At 39.1% G+C, this 9,846-nt stretch overlaps 1 long non-coding RNA gene across 1 annotated transcript; it reads left to right on the top strand.

Annotated features, from left to right (window-relative positions):
• The first annotated feature begins 4,444 nt into the window (after positions 1–4,444).
• On the top strand, positions 4,445–9,472 carry LOC146896231 (uncharacterized). The gene is made up of 2 exons (XR_015022790.1): positions 4,445–4,722; positions 9,360–9,472. It is a non-coding gene; the product is annotated as an uncharacterized LOC146896231 (long non-coding RNA).
• The last annotated feature ends 374 nt before the right edge of the window (positions 9,473–9,846 follow it).

Raw genomic sequence — 9,846 nt, 5'->3', positions numbered from 1 at the left:
ATAACCACCATAATCCTCCCAATTTTTCGTTTCTTTCCATAAATTAACAACACTCGTCACATACAAACTCGAATTCGCCATCCTCAAGCCACAATCATCATTCATTCACGTGAACATTTCACCGCCAATACCAAACCGAATCCGATACGAAAAACAAGTCAGAAGCGGAAACGTGAAACAGAGAAAATCGAGCAATCAAATCACTAAGTTCCTGCAACAACAACTTCAATTGGATCAGCCTTGCACCGAATCAAACGCAGCGGTAACGGAATTGGTTGGAACAGAATCATAGTGAGGAAGATGCAGCAAGCGACGTGAATTTCGAGGCTAGAATCATCGACGAAGGAGAAAGCATCGTAGAGGTAATCACTTTCGTTCTCTTTCTTGTTTCTTGAAAAAAAATTCGAATCTAAAATTCCCGATCTAGAGGATTCTATGACTTCTTTGTGAAAAATGTTTTGAGAAAGTAATAGAGGAGGAAGAGAGCTTTAATTTGATGTAAAAAAATTTAGAAAAGGAGGAGTTTAAAAACTCCGACGCGGTGGTGCCACCGCCGGCCACCGCGTCGGAAAACCTTTGCTTGCCTGAGAAGAAGATGAAGGGGACGGCACTGTGTGAGAGAGAATGGAACGTGAAACAGTTGAGAAAGACAATTGAAATTGTCTTCTTTTTGAACACAGCAACTTCCCTTTTATATTTCCTTCAATTTTTACTAGATCCATGCCATGACCCATGACCCATGGGTTTGATCCTAACCCATACCCAAGCCCATGTGCGGTTTGCTTCTAGGCCCTGTCTGCTGTTTTGCTACTGCATATCCCCTTGCATGTTCATACCCCCCCCTGTTGTGTAGATTCTCATGATAAAAACTCCAAACAATTTTCTATGTGTTCTTTAATTTTTTTTTTCTCCTCTATATTTTTGTGGTTTCTTGCATGTTAAAAGACTGTGAAAAATATATGAAAAATATTTGTTCGTTGTTAATTCATTTCTTTTCGGTTCTCGATAAAATCTTGTAAGAAACTTGTAAAAATCCTTGAAGATTTTGTGGACTTTGCTTGTAAGTAACTTTGGTGTTTGAGGACTATCTTTTGGAAGGCAATTACATGTAAAAAGTTCATTTCAAAAACATGTAGGACATATTCTTGTTTTTGCTTACCTTTTTATTAACATTTTTGTGAAGTTTTGATGTGGTTTTGAACTTGAAATTTTGTTACATAATTGTGGCTTTGAACATGTGATTTCTTGGAGTGAATTGGCCTATTAAATGTGGTATGTGCTTGCTGTTTTGAGTTAGATTTTAGTGGACTTTGTGTTGTAAATAATGTGAAATGCTCTTGTGAAATAAAGTGCATAAAGGACTTGAAAATTTTATAATCTTTGGCATGTCGATTTTCCTTGATTCTCATATTCCTTTCCTTGAAATAAGTCATCTAAAATTTCCAATGTTGTGAGAATTTAGGTCTCAAACTTGCTTTAGAAGTATGTTGGATTTCAAGTCCCTTTGTCATTTTTTTTTTTACTAAAATTGTTAGTTTACTTTACTTGCAAGTTATATTTGTTTTACTATGCATTTGTCATTTTGTTTCTATATCATTGGTATTACTAACCCATTTTCATTTCATGTCTCACCTCCATAGCATTCTATATCATATTCTATCTCCCTTTCTCACCTCTTTTCTTGCACTTTAAATTTCACCAAAATTAGAATGTAAAATTTAGGAATTTTGTAATATTTTGCTTTATGTCTTTAAATTTCTTGCAAGACCATAGAATGTACCTAGGCCAATGATGTAATAAGGACAATGGACTCTAATAATGTACACCGACACAAGCACCGACACATGCACACACACCACTTTAGGTATATAGCTAGAATATGCATGTTTAGATGTATGTCTAGGATTGTATGTTTAGATGAATGTTTAGGCTTTATACTTAGAAAAATCAATTTCCAAAAAAATGTGAACAAACACCACTCAAATCATTTTCAAAACAAACCTTGGGATCAAAATCCCATTGAATTTTCCTTTTTCATTTTCTTAATCAAATTCTAATGAAAATAATCATACTTAGACCATATTTTGTAAATAACTAAATCCAACCCCACTTTTTCTTAATTCTCATGCCCTTGAGGCCTCTCAATCTCTATTCTTCAAATTCCATTTTCAAACTTAAAATCAACCAACAAAAACAAAAACCCTTTTTGGAAGAGAACTACGGTGGATTTGATCCCTTAAACGGGTACGTAGGCAAGGAACAAAATTCCTTCAATTCAACTAAAATAAAAATTCAAAAACATTCTTCTCCCTCCAATTCTTCACTTAGAAAATTCTTAGATTTAATATCATCTTTCAAAATAACATTTAAAAATAAAGCGCGCGCGTAGAAATTAAAGACGGTTCCTATAGGATACTATAGTCGTTATGGGTGCCTAACACCTTCCCGTAGCGAAAACAACTCCCGGACCTCGATTCTCAAGGGTTTTGCTTACTTTTTTCCCTTCCCAAGAAAAAATAAGATATCACCGGTTTAAAAGGTTCAAACATAATCAATGTTTGACACCCGAAAACCAAGATAAAACAGCATGATGAAAAATTAAGTATAAATATATTCATTTAGTTTTGTTGTAGTATGACTCAAAATTTGATGGATGAAGAATATTGTTGCTAAAAATATAAAAGATTTGTTTCAAATATATTTTGTGCTGAAAATATATTTATGGACAATAAATATATTTTTGTATCGTATGAAGGACGATTTAATGCAAATATATTTTGAAAGGGAATATTATATTTTTGATGCAAATATTCTTTCACTGAAGGAGGAAAAAAAACGTATCTTCAGTGTGATATTCGTTCCAAACTTATGAGTTATATTTCTTTATAAATATAGACTTTGTATCAGAGTAAACCTTGAGATAGAGGGGGCTGAAACAAGGGTTTAGAAAGACAACAACAAAACTAGGGTTTGTATAGAGTTTGTCTCTTGGGAACAAACATTAGGGTTTGAGGGTTGATTCTGTTGGAACAAAATGTGTTTAACAATGAACCTTAAAGGGTTTTGATGATAACAAGGTATTAAAAATTGTAAATTGGACTAGCTAATATTTGTTCAAGTGTACAGGACCATAATTATAAAGTTACATCATCATTGGTTCTGAATGAGCAAATAAAGAGCTATGGAAACAACAAAAATTTGAAGCTTGGACGCTCCTGAAGGCAACTTGCTACTGAAGAGAAAAAGCGCTCCTGAAGTCAAGCTGCTCCTGAAGAAATAGCGCTCCTGAAGTAAGCTGCTCCTGAAGAATAGTGCTTCTGAAGACAAGAGGTCCAGAAGCCACATCATCAGAAGCTGCATCATCAGAAGCTGCCTCATCAGAAGCCATTTCACCAGAAGCTGAATATCAACTGGATTTGCAAAGAATCAAGAATTGAAGAATTATCAATGCAAAAGCTGTCTATTGGATTCGTAAACACAAACAAAGGATTAGTGGAGTTTGCAACGGTCATTTCAAAGGTGTTTGAAGGCGTGTGTTTGCAATTTGGACGAAAGCGTTGACATTGTACTTTGTACGAATTGTACAACCACGTTCTCCACTACTCTGTTTTGTGTCCACGCTACAGGACAAGAAAACAGCTCCAGAATACGGTTTCGCCTGCATAGATGTTCCTTTGGATAAGGAATGGATTTCAAATTTGTTCTTCATAGGACAACAACCAAATCAGGCAATATATCATTGGTGAAAGATCAAGCTTCAACAACGACTCTTTGGTGCGCTGGCAATTTCACAACGTCTCTTTCACACCTCTATATAAAGGAGTGAAGACCTAGAGATTTGGTAATGCAAGAACGCTGAACGAAAGACTCACAAGATTTTCACAAGTACCAAACCTCTGCTGAAATTGTTCTGCATTCACTTAGAATTTCTGTGTCTCAAGTCATATCTTAGAAATTCTTAAGTCCATTGAGTCTGTATCTGATTTGTATTGTGAGCACCTCTGATTGTATATCAAGTGTTCAACCTTAAACAATTTTCTGTGTAATTTTGTTTAGTTAGGAAGTCTCTTGCAGTTGTGCTTGAGCAGGAAGTCTCTTGATTGTGTTCTTGAGCAAAGGAAGTCTCTTGCTTGTGTGCTTGAGCATTGGAAGTCTCTTGCTTGTGTGCTTGAGCATTTGTAATCAGATATTACTCATAGTGAAATCTCCTTGGAAGTGCAAGGGGGACTGGACTACTTCCGGATTGTGGAAGGAACCAGTATAATTGCTTTGTGTCGTTCTTCTTCTCTCTCTCTCTGTTTTATTCCGCTGCATTTAGATTCTGATTATCACTTCAGAAGCTGTCTCACTTAGCTTCTGATCAGTGTGTTCAGTTTTTAGGAGAAACGAAGAATTTTTCTAAAACACAATTCAACCCCCCTTCTTGTGTTTTTCTCACCTTCAGATTCACCTTGGGAAACACTATTAGGATTGAGTCTCTTGGTCACGGGAATAGATTGGGGCTTTGGGTAGAATTAGGCGGGAGACTTATTCTTGTAACCCATTGATATCTCTTTTGTAAAGTTACTCATCATATAGTGAAACGGATGGCTACTCTCTCCCCCAGACTAGGTCAATTTGGACCGAACTGGGTCAACAAATTCTTTTGGGTTCTCTCTTTCTTTCTCTCGCCGTTTTCTACTTTTGGCTTGTGTTTATAATTGTTCCATACATTTTGTTTTGGTTGTGTTGAGGATGACTCAAAATTTGGTGTTTTGGAGTTTTGGAGGAACAGAGAAATCGTGACACGATTTCGTGAGCGTGGCACGATTTTGGTATGTCGTGAGCATGTTTTCTGGATGTTCAATCGTGACACGATTTTGGGAAAACGTGACACGATTTTCGGCTTGCTGGGCAAGTTTTCAGGATAAGGTTGGTCGTACCTTGGGTCGTACGTATCAACCGTGTCACGATTTGGACAAACGTGACACGATTTTGACAGATCTGAAACACGTTTTAAGCACTCCATGACTCATTTTGTTGGGTAAGCTTGGTGAATCTCATGGAAACCAAAGGAGAGAACTTTTAGGGCTTTAGATACTAAAGGTTGAGGGTCTTTGGGTGAGGTTCAAAGCTTCAAGATGTGAATCTTGGAGAACCAAAAGAAGGGGCTCTTGGGAAAAGGGTTGGTGCCTTTTGGGGAAGATTCATGGGGTTGGGAAACACATGAGTGAAGAGTCTTTTGTAAGCAACATGGGTGAGTCTTGTGAAACCAAAAGAGAAGATCCTTAGTGAAATCAAAGGCTAAGGGTTGGTTCTCTTTTGGGGGTTAGATTCTAGTGTTGGGAAACAATTGTAAACACCTTGGGTGAGTGAAAATCATTGAGTGTCTTGTTCATTGGTGAGATTGGGAAAATGGGTAGAAATTAGGGTTGTTCTTTGTGAGCTTGTTGAAGCTAATTTCTTGTAACCCATTTGTATCTCTTTGAAAGAACTCATTGATAGTGGATTGGAGAGATCAATCTCTCCCCCAGAGTAGGTCAAGTTGGACCGAACTGGGTGAACATTTCTTGGTGTTGTTATCTTTTTCTTTACTCTCTTTATCTTGTTTATTCCTTGGTTGGATTGTGGTTTTGCTATGCACTTGGTTTATAGACTAGGTTTATATTGTTGTTGTTGCTTGTGGTTAATTTTGGTTGTTGGTTGCCATTGATACTTGCTCCACACATCATAGTTTGTATTGGTGTGAAATTTGAGTCCGGAATTCACAACAATTGGCGCCCATCGTGGGGCAAAGGGAGAAGTTTGTCAAGTGTGCACCATGGGTACCAAAGGTTACATCTTGGAGATGGAAGTAAGCATGGTTCAATGGAAGTGTATGGAAGCATTGAAGGTTGAGGTTTCGAAGCCGGTCATCCTAACACAATCAAAGAAGGAAAAGTATGAAGAGAGGAGGTCATGATGGTGATGTCGTGGCGGTGATGTGTGTGTTCCCAATTATCAAGTTCGGCTTGGAGAGGCGGTGTGAAGAATACTCGCGATCAACCTTTGAGGTGGAGTGGCAAGGTGGAAGAATAGTGTGAGTACGCATTTGGAAGTTGAGGTAGAGAAAGCTCAACTTGAGGTGGAGTTGATGACACCGGGAATGGTACGACTATGGAGGCCTTGGGTGTTATGCTCTAGTTGTGAGCATGTGAATTCTTCAAGAGGACGGAAGGCATTCCGGGGTTTGAAGAATGTTTGGCATGGCTTGTGGGATTACCGGAAAAGACCAAAGGTAATTGGAGGCAAGTGAATCTTCGGGAGGACGGGTTTGATCACTCCGGGGGCCGAAGAGGTTATGGTGTAGGCTTGTGGAACTACCTAAAAATCCTAGTGTAGTTGGATGCAAGGAACTTCAAGAGGGCGGAAGGCATTCCGAGGTTTGAAGAGGTAAGGGTGAATTCTTGTGGAGCTACTTGGTGTAGTTGGATGCAAGGGAAAAGAAAAGGGAATTGATGGTTGATGGTTAAAGTGGCATCACCACAAATTTAGAGTCAAGGTGGAGAATTGTTGAGGATGACTCAAAATTTGGTGTTTTGGAGTTTTGGAGGAACAGAGAAATCGTGACACGATTTCGTGAGCGTGGCACGATTTTGGTATGTCGTGAGCATGTTTTCTGGATGTTCAATCGTGACACGATTTTGGGAAAACGTGACACGATTTTCGGCTTGCTGGGCAAGTTTTCAGGATAAGGTTGGTCGTACCTTGGGTCGTACGTATCAACCGTGTCACGATTTGGACAAACGTGACACGATTTTGACAGATCTGAAACACGTTTTAAGCACTCCATGACTCATTTTGTTGGGTAAGCTTGGTGAATCTCATGGAAACCAAAGGAGGGAACTTTTAGGGTTTTAGATACTAAAGGTTGAGGGTCTTTGGGTGAGGTTCAAAGCTTCAAGATGTGAATCTTGGAGAACCAAAAGAGGGGGCTCTTGGGAAAAGGGTTGGTGCCTTTTGGGGAAGATTCATGGGGTTGGGAAACACATGAGTGAAGAGTCTTTTGTAAGCAACATGGGTGAGTCTTGTGAAACCAAAAGAGAAGATCCTTAGTGAAATCAAAGGCTAAGGGTTGGTTCTCTTTTGGGGGTTAGATTCTAGTGTTGGGAAACAATTGTAAACACCTTGGGTGAGTGAAAATCATTGAGTGTCTTGTTCATTGGTGAGATTGGGAAAATGGGTAGAAATTAGGGTTGTTCTTTGTGAGCTTGTTGAAGCTAATTTCTTGTAACCCATTTGTATCTCTTTGAAAGAACTCATTGATAGTGGATTGGAGAGATCAATCTCTCCCCCAGAGTAGGTCAAGTTGGACCGAACTGGGTGAACATTTCTTGGTGTTGTTATCTTTTTCTTTACTCTCTTTATCTTGTTTATTCCTTGGTTGGATTGTGGTTTTGCTATGCACTTGGTTTATAGACTAGGTTTATATTGTTGTTGTTGCTTGTGGTTAATTTTGGTTGTTGGTTGCCATTGATACTTGCTCCACACATCATAGTTTGTATTGGTGTGAAATTTGAGTCCGGAATTCACAACAATTGGCGCCCACCGTGGGGCAAAGGGAGAAGTTTGTCAAGTGTGCACCATGGGTACCAAAGGTTACATCTTGGAGATGGAAGTAAGCATGGTTCAATGGAAGTGTATGGAAGCATTGAAGGTTGAGGTTTCGAAGCCGGTCATCCTAACACAATCAAAGAAGGAAAAGTATGAAGAGAGGAGGTCATGATGGTGATGTCGTGGCGGTGATGTGTGTGTTCCCAATTATCAAGTTCGGCTTGGAGAGGCGGTGTGAAGAATACTCGCGATCAACCTTTGAGGTGGAGTGGCAAGGTGGAAGAATAGTGTGAGTACGCATTTGGAAGTTGAGGTAGAGAAAGCTCAACTTGAGGTGGAGTTGATGACACCGGGAATGGTACGACTATGGAGGCCTTGGGTGTTATGCTCTAGTTGTGAGCATGTGAATTCTTCAAGAGGACGGAAGGCATTCCGGGGTTTGAAGAATGTTTGGCATGGCTTGTGGGATTACCGGAAAAGACCAAAGGTAATTGGAGGCAAGTGAATCTTCGGGAGGACGGGTTTGATCACTCCGGGGGCCGAAGAGGTTATGGTGTAGGCTTGTGGAACTACCTAAAAATCCTAGTGTAGTTGGATGCAAGGAACTTCAAGAGGGCGGAAGGCATTCCGAGGTTTGAAGAGGTAAGGGTGAATTCTTGTGGAGCTACTTGGTGTAGTTGGATGCAAGGGAAAAGAAAAGGGAATTGATGGTTGATGGTTAAAGTGGCATCACCACAAATTTAGAGTCAAGGTGGAGAATTGTTGAGGATGACTCAAAATTTGGTGTTTTGGAGTTTTGGAGGAACAGAGAAATCGTGACACGATTTCGTGAGCGTGGCACGATTTTGGTATGTCGTGAGCATGTTTTCTGGATGTTCAATCGTGACACGATTTTGGGAAAACGTGACACGATTTTCGGCTTGCTGGGCAAGTTTTCAGGATAAGGTTGGTCGTACCTTGGGTCGTACGTATCAACCGTGTCACGATTTGGACAAACGTGACACGATTTTGACAGATCTGAAACACGTTTTAAGCACTCCATGACTCATTTTGTTGGGTAAGCTTGGTGAATCTCATGGAAACCAAAGGAGGGAACTTTTAGGGTTTTAGATACTAAAGGTTGAGGGTCTTTGGGTGAGGTTCAAAGCTTCAAGATGTGAATCTTGGAGAACCAAAAGAGGGGGCTCTTGGGAAAAGGGTTGGTGCCTTTTGGGGAAGATTCATGGGGTTGGGAAACACATGAGTGAAGAGTCTTTTGTAAGCAACATGGGTGAGTCTTGTGAAACCAAAAGAGAAGATCCTTAGTGAAATCAAAGGCTAAGGGTTGGTTCTCTTTTGGGGGTTAGATTCTAGTGTTGGGAAACAATTGTAAACACCTTGGGTGAGTGAAAATCATTGAGTGTCTTGTTCATTGGTGAGATTGGGAAAATGGGTAGAAATTAGGGTTGTTCTTTGTGAGCTTGTTGAAGCTAATTTCTTGTAACCCATTTGTATCTCTTTGAAAGAACTCATTGATAGTGGATTGGAGAGATCAATCTCTCCCCCAGAGTAGGTAAAGTTGGACCGAACTGGGTGAACATTTCTTGGTGTTGTTATCTTTTTCTTTACTCTCTTTATCTTGTTTATTCCTTGGTTGGATTGTGGTTTTGCTATGCACTTGGTTTATAGACTAGGTTTATATTGTTGTTGTTGCTTGTGGTTAATTTTGGTTGTTGGTTGCCATTGATACTTGCTCCACACATCATAGTTTGTATTGGTGTGAAATTTGAGTCCGGAATTCACAACAGGTTGCTTGATTATTCCTTGCTCCACACATCAAGTTTGTTATTGGTGTGAGTTTTCATTGAATTCACAACAAGTTTGTTACACTTTTTAAAGGATAAAAGAAAAAAAAGAAAAATAACTGGACATAGATATACTCATATCATGTTTGTACATTTTTATTTTAATATTTGAATTTACTCTTATCTATTTGTTATAATAGTGCAGTGACCCGTGCTAAGTACGAGATTGGTCATAATGACTCAATAACGACTTTCATATATTTTGACTTTTTTTTGTGGTGGTTGGGGTTTGAACCCCGAACCTTGCATATATTATGCATTGTCCCTATCAACTAAGCTAAGCTCACGAGGACATATATTTTGACATATACAACACTAAGATGTAATTTGGTGAATAATAGTTAGAGGGGTGATTTAGGGTCAATTTGACCCAATAATCATCCCTCCGAATTGTTTTTCATTCTATCCTAATTAAATAAGTGATTTCACA

The sequence above is a fragment of the Medicago sativa genome, chromosome 8 (assembly GCF_051527215.1).
Source record: "Medicago sativa cultivar Bolivia chromosome 8, Bolivia_mono, whole genome shotgun sequence".
NCBI classification, from domain to species: Eukaryota; Viridiplantae; Streptophyta; class Magnoliopsida; order Fabales; family Fabaceae; genus Medicago; species Medicago sativa.
Note: the sequence above shows the minus strand (reverse complement) of the source record. Positions and strands in the feature narration are given on the sequence as shown.